This window comes from Mus musculus, chromosome 5, assembly GCF_000001635.26.
Source record: "Mus musculus strain C57BL/6J chromosome 5, GRCm38.p6 C57BL/6J".
Classification (NCBI taxonomy): Eukaryota; Metazoa; Chordata; class Mammalia; order Rodentia; family Muridae; genus Mus; species Mus musculus.
In genome coordinates, this window is record NC_000071.6 from 78778688 (window position 1) to 78792226 (window position 13539).

General features: G+C 39.6%; 1 non-coding gene across 1 annotated transcript; it reads left to right on the forward strand.

The window, feature by feature from the left end:
* The first annotated feature begins 1171 nt into the window (after nt 1–1171).
* Gm25756 lies at nt 1172–1307 on the forward strand. Its single transcript, XR_003956088.1, has one exon. It is a non-coding gene; the product is annotated as a small nucleolar RNA SNORA17 (small nucleolar RNA).
* Nucleotides 1308–13539: the final 12232 nt, after the last annotated feature.

Genomic DNA, 13539 nt, shown 5'->3' on the forward strand with positions numbered 1-13539 from the left:
GCCAGGTCACACACTCCCAGTACATAGACAAAATTTGGTCTATGAATTCTCAATATGTTTTTATCCTTATTTTCATGTCTGTCCATCTTATTTCAAGGATTTCAAGACAAGAGCCTGAGTGTACATATTTTACTTCACTTATCATTACCTTGTAAGATCCAGGGATAGGTAGAAAAAAGAAGTTGTAAGTTTGACAGCAACTTAATCAAAGGTAGAGCCATGTGTTCCTTCTTTTTCCAAGGAAACTCTACCTTTTATGGAGAAGACTTTTTAGCTTCAAACCCAGGGAGGAGACTAGGGCACTATTTGTTCTTTGTGAATCCTAGGTACTAGCTATAATTTCTTAGAAAGATTTTTTGAAAGCACAATTTGTGTTCCTATTTCTTAGATCTTAAGGGGTTTCTTGCAGCACATAGAACCCAGCCAGTGATACCAGGGCTTGCAATGAACTGGCGGGTTATTCACACGATTCCTTTTCAAATGCAGCGTCTACTACCACAACTCTGTAAAGCCATGAAGTAACAGTCTAGGAACAAAGAAGCTATGGATTTGAAGGGAGCAAGGAGGGCTACATGGTAAAGTTTGGAGGGAAGAATGACAAATGGAAAATCCTGCAATTTTATTATAGTCTCAAAAAGACATCTCCACACCATGCATTCATTCAGTAGTGCTTGTTCCTACAAGCAGATAATTAACTCAATCTCATCTTCAGAGATGTGACTCCAGGAAGTCTCAGAAAACAAAAACACAAATTTCAGATGATACCTTCTAATTATTGAAAAAAAAAAAAAAAGAAGAAGAAGAAGAAGAAGAAGAAGAAGAAGAAGAAGAAGAAGAAGAAGAAGAAGAAGAAGAAGAAGAACTAACTCAAATATTTCAGAAGGTCCCCTAAAAAGAGGGGACAAATAGAGAAGTATAGACAAATCAAGAAACATCTTAGTTGTCTTGAGAAATGAGAATTTAAATTGTAAATTAGTGATTTATCTTCAAGAAATTTTTATGTTCTAACTTATGCAATTTATATAATTTTTGACAGGAGCAAATATTACCTTAACACTCTCTGATCATATTTTAAAAGAACATATTAAATGTTTGGGTGTAAGTAAGATTTTAAAAAATAATTTCCTAAATGAAATCACAATCTATCTTAAATTTTAAAAAAAGCCAAAATACTGCCCTTAAAGACATTGCAGGTGTGGCTGCTGTGTCACATATGTGTCATTAGGTGGCAGAGAGAAAAGATGCTATGTCTATCTATGCTCAGGGTTCTGACTTGTGACCATCAGAATAATTAGTAGCCTAAGACTCTCTTTTAAGAAAAGAAAAGAAAAAAAGAAAGCCTAAGGTAATGTGTTATGTAGGTCAGGTTAGGATCCCAGGGTGGGGGATGACCTAGACACTAGAAGAACTCCTCCTGAGACCAAGGGCTCAAGGCTAGAGAGGACCCTCCCATGAAACCTCTCAGGTGGTCTCAGGCAAGGAACAAGCCTGAGACAACCACAAGAACAATGCCACGGGGCTCGTACAGAGAGCTAGCCTGAGATGACCACCAGTCCAGCTTCATAGAGGCCTGGGGGAAGGATGTGGGGCATACCATGCCTAAGATGACACTTGCCTGGTGCCTTAACACAGAAAGAAGTCATAGCACTCCTGAGTAAACCCCAGACACTAAGAGACCCCACACACCACCAAGAAGAGCAAGTGAATGATGGAGAAATGGAAGAGGAAGAGAAGCAGAAAGATATGGTCACAATGAAAAGAAGCAGAACTAGAGACTCAGGGGTAGTGAGGAACAGCCTGATGTGAGTCACCAGTGATGGCATGTAGGACCATGATGGGGTAGGTCCTGGCCTGTGCTGCCACTGATGGGGGAGGGCATGTCTAGCTATGTAGCTCTGCAGTTGCAAGGATCTGTTCCTACCCAAAGGTCACATGAACTTCTCTGGTCTGGACCTTTGCCAGGGTCACATGTTGATATCTATTTCAGGGCTGTGAAAAACTATCCTGATGCTTAGCCTAAGTACTGTGGTTGAGCTAGCTCTGCGGACATGAGAATGGGACAGCTAACTCCACTTCTAGCTAGCTGCAGTATCTGGTATATTATGGGAGCTGCAGGTAAGCAGGCACCAAGGAAATGAGCATGGGGGAACTGGCCCTGCAACTGATCTCCTGTGTGGTGGCATGGATGAAATAATAAACATGCCCTCCTCCTTCCTTGCCCCTTACCACTTGCAGCAGGTGGAAGACCTGGCCCTAGGGTGATGAGAGCAGAGGTTGGTCCAGACCTTTACCAGCTACATCAGTTTTGAGGGCTGGCACTACACCTCACTTGGGAAGCAATTTAGAGGTGACCCTGGTGGTAGAGACATGGATGAGCCTGAGGGTAGGAGTGCTTGCCTCTGCCACTTACTTTTTGGAAATGTGGTAAGGGAAAGATGCCCTATTCTCCAGCCACTAGCTACCTTCTGCAGGCAGGAGGGATGTGCCCTGGGCTTATCAGAACAGGAGAGCTGGTCCAGCTCCTCACCTTATACTACAGCACTCCGGAAGCAATCCATATACCTCACTTGAGCATCAGAGTAGAGCTGGCCTTGGATGTGGAGATGGCTTTTGAACAGGACATGTGCTCATGTCCCCATCTCCTGAGGACATGAGCACAGGAGAGCCTGCCCCGCCTATTTTCTGCTGTGAAGTGGCTCAGATGGGGGAGAGATAGCTTCTTCTCCTCCCTTGTTCCCTGCCACCATGTGAGGTAGTGCTGAGTCCAGCTTGGCCATGTAAGGGACAGTATGACATGGTTTTCTGTCCTTAGAACAGAGCCATCTGGTGTGGACCACCATGAGTTTTGATGGTTGCTGTTGGTATAAGACTTGTTTGTATAATAGTGTACACAGTTTCACCTTCCTCTTTAAAGAAATATCCTCTCTGCTAAGGTTAATGACTCCATGATAATCAGAGACAGCATGAGTCTAGAGGCAAGGGTGTGTCTATGTCTCAGCAAAAAGGTAGAATTCTGTGACCCTTAGAAAAACCTTTAAGGCTGTGGGCAAAAACTCTAAAACTCTGAGTTCAAAATTATATAATTTTTCAACTATGCAAAATGTAAGGATGCAACATAAATTATTTGAGGGGCTTATTGGACCTAGAATATCAGAGGCAAGTGCACTGTGAGTCAGCATGTCAAAAACATGAAAAGACAGGAAGATACAAAGGCAGCTAGACTCCCAAGTTCAAAGTCAGCCGGGAATAGGGCTAATTTATGTGGAGGCATGGTCACATTGGTAATTTTATGGCCGTGTCCCACACAGCTCTCTTGTCTGTGCTTGTACTGTCTGTCTGTGAAAATCAAGGGGCTGGGGTCATGGAATCCTGATTCATTGAATAATCAAAAGGGAAAGTGGGTTAATGACTGAATTAATATGAAAATTAAAAAAAAAATACAAACCTGGGCTTTTGCTCTGCAAGAGATGAGTTATCCTGAGAGATTTTAGAATGGCAAGAGAAAGTTGTCTTAGGCAGAGAAGAACACAGAGAGCAATCTGTAAAGCTGTCTAGAGCAGAACACATAGAGTGAGCAATCCAGAAAGCTATGGAGTAGAACATAGGCCATCAACTTATAACCCACAATTTCGCTTCAAGTGTTTTGTTTTGCCACTCTCAGACACCCCTTCTCTTAGGAACAGATCTCCAAGCCAAGCACCTTGCTGGTCCATGGCAAGGTAGGAAAGCTGGTCCTGAGGTTACAAGAATTGGAGAACTAGCCATTTCCTTCAGGAGAGCAGCAAGGTAGAGCTGGCTGTGGTTGTGTAGCTTGCTGAGGAGCTGGCCCGAAGGGGTAGAGCCAGAGACTGACCAAATCAGATACCACTCAGAAACACATCCAGGGCTTTGAATTGACCCATTCTATTGGTGAACTTCTGGAGAGCATGAAGGGTCTTATCCTATGGATGCAAAACTGGAGGAACTCCATGGCCCAGAGCAACAATAGGATAGCTGAAAAGAATCCCAGTGAGATCCCAGTGCTGATAGAGCAGCAGAAGCTATAGGTGTCTTACCAGAAAAATACCTCATTGCAGTATACTAGTTCAGTAGTGAGAAATCCAAGGGCTTGCTCCACGGGATATATTCTATACTTGGTACTATAAATCTGCTAAAAATCTCGTAGTGGAGAAGGTGTGTGTTTACATGCATTGCAGTTTATCAAAGCAGTGTACCACCTTCTCTCTATGTGTGTATTTATAAAAAAGACATGTAATGTCTCAATCATGCTCAAAGAAGCTTCACTTTTCCATAAATTGTAATGGAGGTTGAGAAATATGGACACAAACAGTACTGAAAACTGACTTCTGATTGGTAAGTCCTAAAGAAGGCATTTACAACTTCTTCTATATGGCCTGGGGACTGTTGATGTAAAGAAGTAAATGTAATTATTGCAAAAGCCAGAAGACAAGGAGAAGGGATAAGAAGTCATTTTGTGAGTAATAAATGCTCATTTAAGTTCCAAATTCTCTACTACATCTAGGGATAATTACAGAAGTGGATGCTCACAGCCATCCATTGGACTGAGAACAGGGTACCCAAAGGAGGAGCTAGAGAAAGGACCCGAGGAGCTGAAGGGATTTGCAGGGCCATAGGAGGAACAACAATATGAACTAACCAGTACCCCAAAGCTCCCGGGGACAAAACCACCAATCAAAGAAAAAAAACATGGTGGGACTCATAGCTCTAGCTGCATATATAGCAAAGGATGCACTAGTTGGTCATCAATGGGAGGAGAGGCCCTTGTTCCTGTGAAGGTTCTATGTCCCAGTATAGGGGAATTCCAGGGCTAGGAAGCAGGAGTGGGTTGGGAAGCATGGGGAGGGGTATGGGATAGAGGATTTTCGAATAAGAAACTAGGAAAGAAGATAACAATTGAAATGTAAATAAAGAAAATATGTGATAAAAATAATTTTAAACAAATATTCAATTCATAGTTATATAAACTACTAATTATAACTGATGTGTATGACACACATCTGATGGTAACCACTGTGAAGTGTGACTAAGGGGATAGGGATGTGTTCTAATATGCCTGTCCAACCAGCCCTCAGGGAGTTGATGTTGCTCTGTAAACCCTGATCTGAGTACTGACCAGAACCGACTGAATATTTAACTTTGATCTTAGCCATTATAATTACTTTGTGCTGCAATATATTTCAGCTTCTTTTCTCTCTCAAACTTTATTTTATTCAGTATATTTTGATCATACTCTTTTCCCTTCTGCAACTCTTTCCAGACCCTTGCCATCTCCCTAACCATTCAACTTCATGTTCTTTTTCTTAAAAGAGAAACACACATAAACACATACATACATACACACACATACATACACACACACACACACACACACACAGAAAATCAAAACAAACAAAAATCCAATAATCCAAAACAGCACACACTCATAAAAAAAAAAATGAAGTCCATTTGGCATTGTCCAGGTACTTTTGAGAATGAGGCCTATCTTTTATTTTCATTGATATACCTAATGTCAGGCCATTGGTGAAAAATGATTATACCCTTCCTAGTAGACATGAATTGCAAATAGCTTTTTAGTAAAAGGTGTGATTTGCATCCTTGTCCCTGTTGTAATGGGATTTCATTTGATTTAGACTTGTGTAGATATTGTGCATGCTGTCACAATCTCTCTGACCCTGTTGTATCAGGAAGGCATGGTTTCCTTGGAATTATCTAGAGACATCCACTAACTCTTGCTCTTACACTCTTTTAGCCTCCAATTCTAAATGGATCCCTGAAGCTTGGGTGGGTTGAGGTTTGGTAAAGGCATCACATTTAGGGCTAATTGTTCCATGTCTTTCAATTTCTGATTATATTGGTTTGAAATAAAATAGCCCTCAAAAGCGCATATGGAGTGAGACTATTAGGTGATATGGCCTTATTGGAGGAAGTATCAGTCTCTTCCTGCTTCCTGCATATCCAGAAGTCTAACTCTCATCTAACTCTCCAGCACCATGTTGGCCTGCATGCCACAAGGCTTCTGGTCTAGAGCTCAGAACTGTAAGTCAGTCAAAATTAATGATTTTCTTTCTAAAAGTTGCTAGGTCATAGTGTCTCTTCAAAATAATTAAACCTTAATTAAGAAGAAGTTGGTTCCTAGAGTGGCTTATCTATGATAGGTCTGATCATGCTTTTGTTTGGAGGAAAGTATAAGGGGGTGGGGTTAATTGGCCATTACAGTAGGAAAATGGAAGGAAAAATAAAAAATTTGTATTTCAAGGAGAAAGGGTGCTGCAGGAAGTGCAATGGAGCTAAATCCTGTGTTCAAGTAAATAAATAGATTAAAGAAAAGCCTGTGTTCAAGTAAATAAATAGATTAAAGGGAGTGGTAATCTTGGGGCTATAGAGAGAATTAATTATAAACATCATCTGTCAATAAAAAAATCTCATGTCCAATGAGCTGAGGCAGAAAATAGGAGGTGAGACAGTGACAGGAATAAGGAGAATTCTGGGAAATAGAAGCACAGAGATTCATCCTAGAATGCAAGGATATGGATGAGAACTAGCATGTACCTGAACTCAGGTTAGAATAAAAGCAATAAGTTAAGAGGCAGGTGGAGAGCAAGTCAAAGCTTATGGCCTAGGCATTTATTAAAAATAATTAGTCTCAAAGTCATTACTTCTGGAAATTAAGATTTTAGGAGCAAACTTGATTTTATATAGTGCAGGATATCATCCTGCTGTGATTCAACTTGTGGAAAGGAATTAAAGAAACACCTAGAGTCTGATGTGTGGTACATGTGTTTAATTTCAGGACTCAAAAATCAGAGCCAGGTAGATACCTGAGTTTAAGGCCATTCTGGTCTACAGGGTAGCCATGCATAGGCAGTGAAAGAAACCAACATCAAAAAGCTGATGAAGGCGTACTTGAATGAGTGGACAATGTTATAGCCTTAGCAAATGGCAGAACTTTGCTGTTTCAGCCATGCTGTTCTGGCTTTAGAGTCAAGTATAGCAGAATGGGGTTATGGAATCAACCTATGAAACTAAGGAAAGCCACTGAGGTCAGATATGTATCAGGGGTGTCTTTGTATGGAGGCCTAGATGGGCCATTGTTTGAAGCTATGAAGGTAAGTTTGGATTGGCTTGGAGTCTCCAAAATATTAGAGTGTCAAAACCATGAGATGCCTGCTGAGGAAAGCTGCTAAAGGTTTGGGGATGGCGGGGGTTGGGGAAATGGGAAGGAAGAATGGGATGAGGAACTGTCTAAGGAAATGTCAAAGAGTAGACTGGACAGGAGATAATTACTAGAGTGTGAAGAAAAAAAGAAAATTTAAAGATAATTTTAAGCAGAAAGGAAGAAGAAAGGGAGGAAGGAAGGAAGGAAGGAAGGAAGGAAGGAAGGAAGGAAGGAAGGAAGGAAGGAAGGAGCTTTGATGTAAACATTACAAACTTAGGAGAAAGTTGATATCATAAAAAGACCTTAATACTTCTAATAATAAATAATTCTCTCTACTGCTGAATTTTCGGGTCAATACCTTCTCAGGGATGTGTCAAAATGAAGCATTAAAAGTTCCTGGGTTATATTGAAAAGGTATGAATAGAAAGCCATTCTCTAGAGAAAGAAACTCAGAGAATCAATAAACCACCCCAAGATACCTTCACAGAGCAGAGCAAAATTAGTATTATGAGACCATATGACAGATTAAACACTTTAACACACTTTATCATTTAGTTCTCACCACAAAATGAAATACTAGTTTCTTTGATGTAAAAGTGAGGTGAATATAACTTAAAAAATAACCCTCATCAAAAAAATGTCTCCTTGCAGTAGATGATAATTAATATAGAGACCCACAACTGGACAATGTCCAATGTATAGAAACACCATAACCATGAAAACACTTATAGAGGAAAATATTTTATTTAGGTTGGCTTACAGTTCAGAAGTTTAGTCCTTTACCCTCATGGCCCAGTAACATGGTAGCATGCAGTCAGACATGCTGCTGGAGAGGTAGCTGATAGTTCTACATCTGGATATGTAGGTATTAGGAAGAGACTGAGACATACTTCTTCCAAGAAGACTGCAATTTCTCCAACAAAGCCATAATACCAAATAGTATCATTCCCTATGACCCTATGAGGGCCATTTTTATTCAAACCACTAAACTCCACCCCCTGGAACCCATATCATATATACATTCATTCAAATTTCAAAATTACCATAGTCTATAACTGTTTAAAACTTGTTTCAAAGGTCAAAGTCTCTTTTGAAATTCAAGTACTCTCTTAACTTTGATCTCCAATGGAATCAAAAAAAAAAAAAAAATCAGATCAAATAATTCCAACATACAGTGGCACAGAATATGCATTAACTTTCCAAAGGAGACCATAGTGAGGAAATACCAAAAAACAAGCTGGGCAAACTAAAGTGTATTTCGATGTCTGATGTCAAAAATCTTCAACTCCTTTCAGCTTTGCTGGCTGCAACAGAATTCTTCCTCTTGGGCTGGGTCCACTGTTTAACAACCTCTATCAATCACCTTCATAAGGTTGAATTCAAAATCATTTGCTTGTGCTTCAGCTGTGTTAGGATATCCAGTGTTTTCTGGGTTCTAGTGATGCCATATTGCTCTTCCTCTTTTGATTGTGTTCTTATACTGGCTTTTGGTAATCTGGTTGTCCCAGCCAGGTTCCAAAGAATGCAGGCAGAGTTGTGGGATAAAAACAGGGCAGTTTACCACTGTTTCATGCACTTTAAGGGGACTTGTTGGTCAAGGTCTTGGGCCCAGGGTCTTAGCTGGTTTTTCCTGATGCCTGCAGGTCTCCCAGAATGCAGCCCAATTTGTGCACAGGAAAATGTAGCACAGGGTACAGGATGCAATCTACCCACTCTTAGGTGTCCCCAAGGGAGAACTACCAGGCAGGAAGTTTGAAGGAGGGGTCTCTCATGCTGGCTGGCCTCCAAGAATGTAGACAGAGAAGTGGGCCTGAAAAAAATCTATAAGTAAAACCAAAAAAAACCAAGATAGCTAAACCAGTCATGTAAAACAAAACAAAACAAAACAAAACAAAGAAACAAACAAAAAAAAAAAAAACAAAAAAAAAAAAACAAAAATATATATAAAAAAAATTCTGGAGGCATCAACCATCCATGATTTCAATCTGTTCTACAGAGCAATAGTTGAAAAAAAATCACATGATAGTGGCATAAAAACAGTCAGGTTGATCAATGGAATCAAATAAAAGACTTCTTGAGTAAATCTACATACCAATGGACACTTAATTTTTGACAAAGAAGCCAAAACTACACATGGAAGAAAGAAAACCTCTTCAACAAATGGTGCTTTGTCTAACTGGTTGTGAGCACCCAAATAAATCCATAGCTATCAAAATTCAAGTCTAGGTTCATCAGCAAACCAACAGAAAACCAGATATGCTAAATCTGATAGAAGAGAAACCAGAAAACTGCCTTCAATGCACTGGCACATAAGGCAACTTCCTAAACCGAACATCAACAGATCAGGCAGTAAGGTCAAAAATTATTTAATGGGAACTCATGAAGCTAACGAGGTTATATAAGGGAAAGGGCACTATCAAAACAACATAATGGTAGTCTGCAGAAAGATTTTCACCAACTCCACAGCTGACAGAGGGATGACATTCAAAATACAGTACTACCGGAGGATCCTGCAATACCTCTCCTGGGCATATATCCAGAAGTTGTTCCAACTGGTAAGAAGGACACATGCTCCACTATGTTCATAGCAGCCTTATCTATATTAGGCAGAAACTGGAAAGAACCCAGATGCCCCTCAACAGATGAATGGATACAGAAAATGTGGTATATTTACACAATAGAGTACTACTCAGCTATTAAAAAGAATGAATTTATGAAATTCCTAGCCAAATGGATGGACCTGGAGGGCATCATCCTGTGTGAGGTAACCCAATCACAAAAGAACTCACATGATATGTACTCACTGATAAGTGGATATTAGGCAAATATCCACTGATAAGTGGATATTAGCCAAGAAACATAGAATACCCAAGATATAAGATACAATTTGAGAAACACGTGAAACTCAAGAAGAACAAAGACCAAAGTGTGGACACTTTGCCCCTTCTTAGAATTGGTAACAAAACCCCCATGGAAGGAGTTACAGAGACAAAGTTTGGAGCTGAGACGAAGGAACAGACCATCTAGAGACTGCCATACCTGGGGATCCATCCCATAATCAGCCTCCAAACGCTGACACCATTGTATACACTAGCAAGATTTTGCTGAAAGGAACCAGAAATAGATGTCTCTTGTGAGACTATGCTGGGGCCTAGCAAACACAGAAGTGGATGCTCACAGTCAGCTATTGGATGGAACACAGAGCCCCCAATGGAGGAGCTAGAGAAAGTACAGAAGAAGCTAAAGGGATCTGCAACTTTATAGGTGGAACAACAATATGAACTAACCAGTACTCCTCAGAGTTTGTGTCTCTACCTGCATATGTATCAGAAGTTGGCCTAGTCGGCCATCAGTGGAAAGAGAGGCCCATTGGTTGTGCAAACTTCATATGCCTCAGTACAGGGGAACACCAGGGCCAAGAAGTGGGAGTGGGTGGGTGGGGGAGCGGGGGGGGGAGGGTCGGGGGACTTTTGGGATAGCATAGGAAATGTAAATGAAGAAAATACCTAATTAAAAAATTACAATTTCAAAAATAAAAGAGAAAAATTATATATATAAAGAGCTCAAGAAACTAGATATTAACAAACAAAATAACACAATTTAAAAATGGGGTACAGAACTAAGCAGAGAATTCTCAACAGAGGAATCTTTAATAGCTGAAAATCACTTAAAAATGTTGACCATCCTTAGTAATCAGGGAAATATAAATCCAAACAACTCTCAGGTTCATCTTAAACTCATCAGAATAACTAAGATTAAAAATTCTAGCAACAGCTCATAGATGACAGGAAACACACCTCCACTGCTGGTGAAAGTGACAACTTGTACAACTACTTTGGAAATCAATTTGGCAGTTTCTCACAAAATTAGCAGTATGTATAATTCAAGACCCAGCTACACCACATCTGGGCATATAAACAAAAGATTCCCCACCATACCGCAAAGTAGTGTGCTTGGCTACATTCATAGCAGCTTTGTTTGTAATAGCCAGATACTCAAAACAATTTTGATGTCCCACAACTGAAGAATGGATAAAGAAAATGGGGTAGAGTTAGACAGTGGATTATTACTCAGTCATTAAAATCAATGAAATTATGAAAATTTCAGGCAAATGGATGGAATTTGAAAAAATTATCCGGAATAAAATAATCCAGACCAGAAACATAAACATCGTATGTTCTCACTCATGTGGCTATTAGTCATAAAGTATAGGATAAGCATGCTACAAACTACAGACACAAAGAAGCTAAGTAACAAGGAGGGTCCAGGGGGTATGGTTGACTCTCACTCAGAAGAAGAAATAGAATACACATCAGGGGAGAATTGAAAAGGGGAAATGGGTTTAGGAGGAGATGGCAATAGTAACGGGGCGATGAGGTGGGAAAATGAAAAAGTGGGAATGTACATTGAGAAACAACTGGATTGTCGGGCATCTCTCTGATAAGCTAGAAAACTAGGACAATGAAAACTCTCAGGAATATATGAGGTTGATCTTAGCTAAGATTCCTACTAGTAGGGGATATGGAGCCTGAACTGGTCATCTCTTGTAACTAGGGAAGATTTGCAATTAAAAGATTGGGACACCAACCCAGCCACTATACCTTAGACACAACTTTTCCTGCCTATGAAATATTCAGGATTATTAAATTTTTTTCAGCACAGGAATCAAATTCAAGGCCAGTTGCAATGTAAGTAACCAATTTACCACTAAACAACAACCCCAGCTACCTTATTTCACTTTTTAATTCGCTTTTCCTAAAAACTACCTCATTAGAGACTTCAAAATTCAACATTAAATATAGAACAATTAGCTTTAGAGGGATCATTTAATAATAATGTTGACATTCCAAGTGGTCAAATTTCTCCTCTGATCTCTTAGTAAATGTATGTCCTTGATTCTGTTTTATAGACTGATTACTGAATGCAGTAGCCTCTCTTTTCTTCTGGGTCAGAGATTACAATGCATGCTACTAGTGAACTGAAAGGTCTAAATTCAAGGGTGATGGTAGTATTGTAGGATAAAGAGGTCAAGTTGAAACGTGTAGTAGCAAAAGACAAGTTATCCATCGATATTATAATGAGCAGCTGGAGAATCTCACCTGTAGAAATATTTGCTGTGTACTCACTGGCATGAAGTACCTGGGGTAGAGTAGGAGGAAGATGAGGAGGATGCTTGTTCTGAGCAGACAGGAAAGGTGTGGGCCATGCAAACTTACTTATGATTTATAGAATGGAGAATGAGAAGCCCTTCCTCATTCAACTTCACGGTGGAGCCAGTTCCAAGATTCAGGCTCCTTGGATGAAGTATCCACTTGAGGAAGGGGACTCAAGAACTGCGCAGAACTGATACCATTATTTTTCCTGTTTGCCATCTCTAATGGGATCCACAACCATTTTTTCATGAATGGTAAATAATAATGCACTTTAGAAAGACCCTGGATCTAAGTTGAAATAAATTCCTCTAGATAACTGAGTGAGACTGAATATTCTAAATAGGAGGTATAAGGGCCATGTGACTCAAAATCTATTTTACAGATAAATATGATAGGTATCTGAATACACTCTGTGGTTATTCTGCAGATAGAGGATGAACAGTAAGAAGAGGCACAATTGAGAAATCTTAAGAATCAATGCTGGATCATTGACATGTGAATTAGAAGTATTATTGTAGGAAAGGACTAATAGAACCTCTTACAATCAGTTTTACATGTGAATATTATTACTTGAAACTAAAAATCAAAACAAACAAACAAAAAAAAAACCCTACCACATTTCTTAAGTGTTTGAAATGATCAATGGTATTTTTGAAAGTGTGATTTAATAATGCAAGAGTGTGATTCATATCCTCAAAGACTTGAAAATTTAGATGGGTTAAAGACAGAAGGTATTATGTATAAACCATGTAAAAGAGAAGTCAAAACTGAGTGAGCAACTGAGATTTGATGTTTGTTACATCAAAGAACAGAGGTTGCTTCAATGCTGAGACTTGAATGAATGCAGATGAATGGCTTTAAGTAAAGGTTGATCTTCAAGAGGATGCTGTCAAGATTTGCTAACACATTCAAATATAGAGAACAAGCAAACTTCTTCATTCTCTTGACTTGAAGCCCAAGAACACAAGCTAGAAGAGGGTAACAAACAAAGATATGACCCTCCAGTAGAGCTGAGGGTAGTGACTATCACGTTCAGTACCTGAATATGATACATGGTTCTTTTATAGGTCCTCTAGGATCTTCCCATGGGTTATAGAACACTGTAAAGAGCCAGGCTTTCTAAAACACCTGCTCTGCAGTGTTTAGAAGTCCATTATCAGTTTTTTCTAATACAAATAAATAATTCTCCCATTGGTATTAATTTTTCTC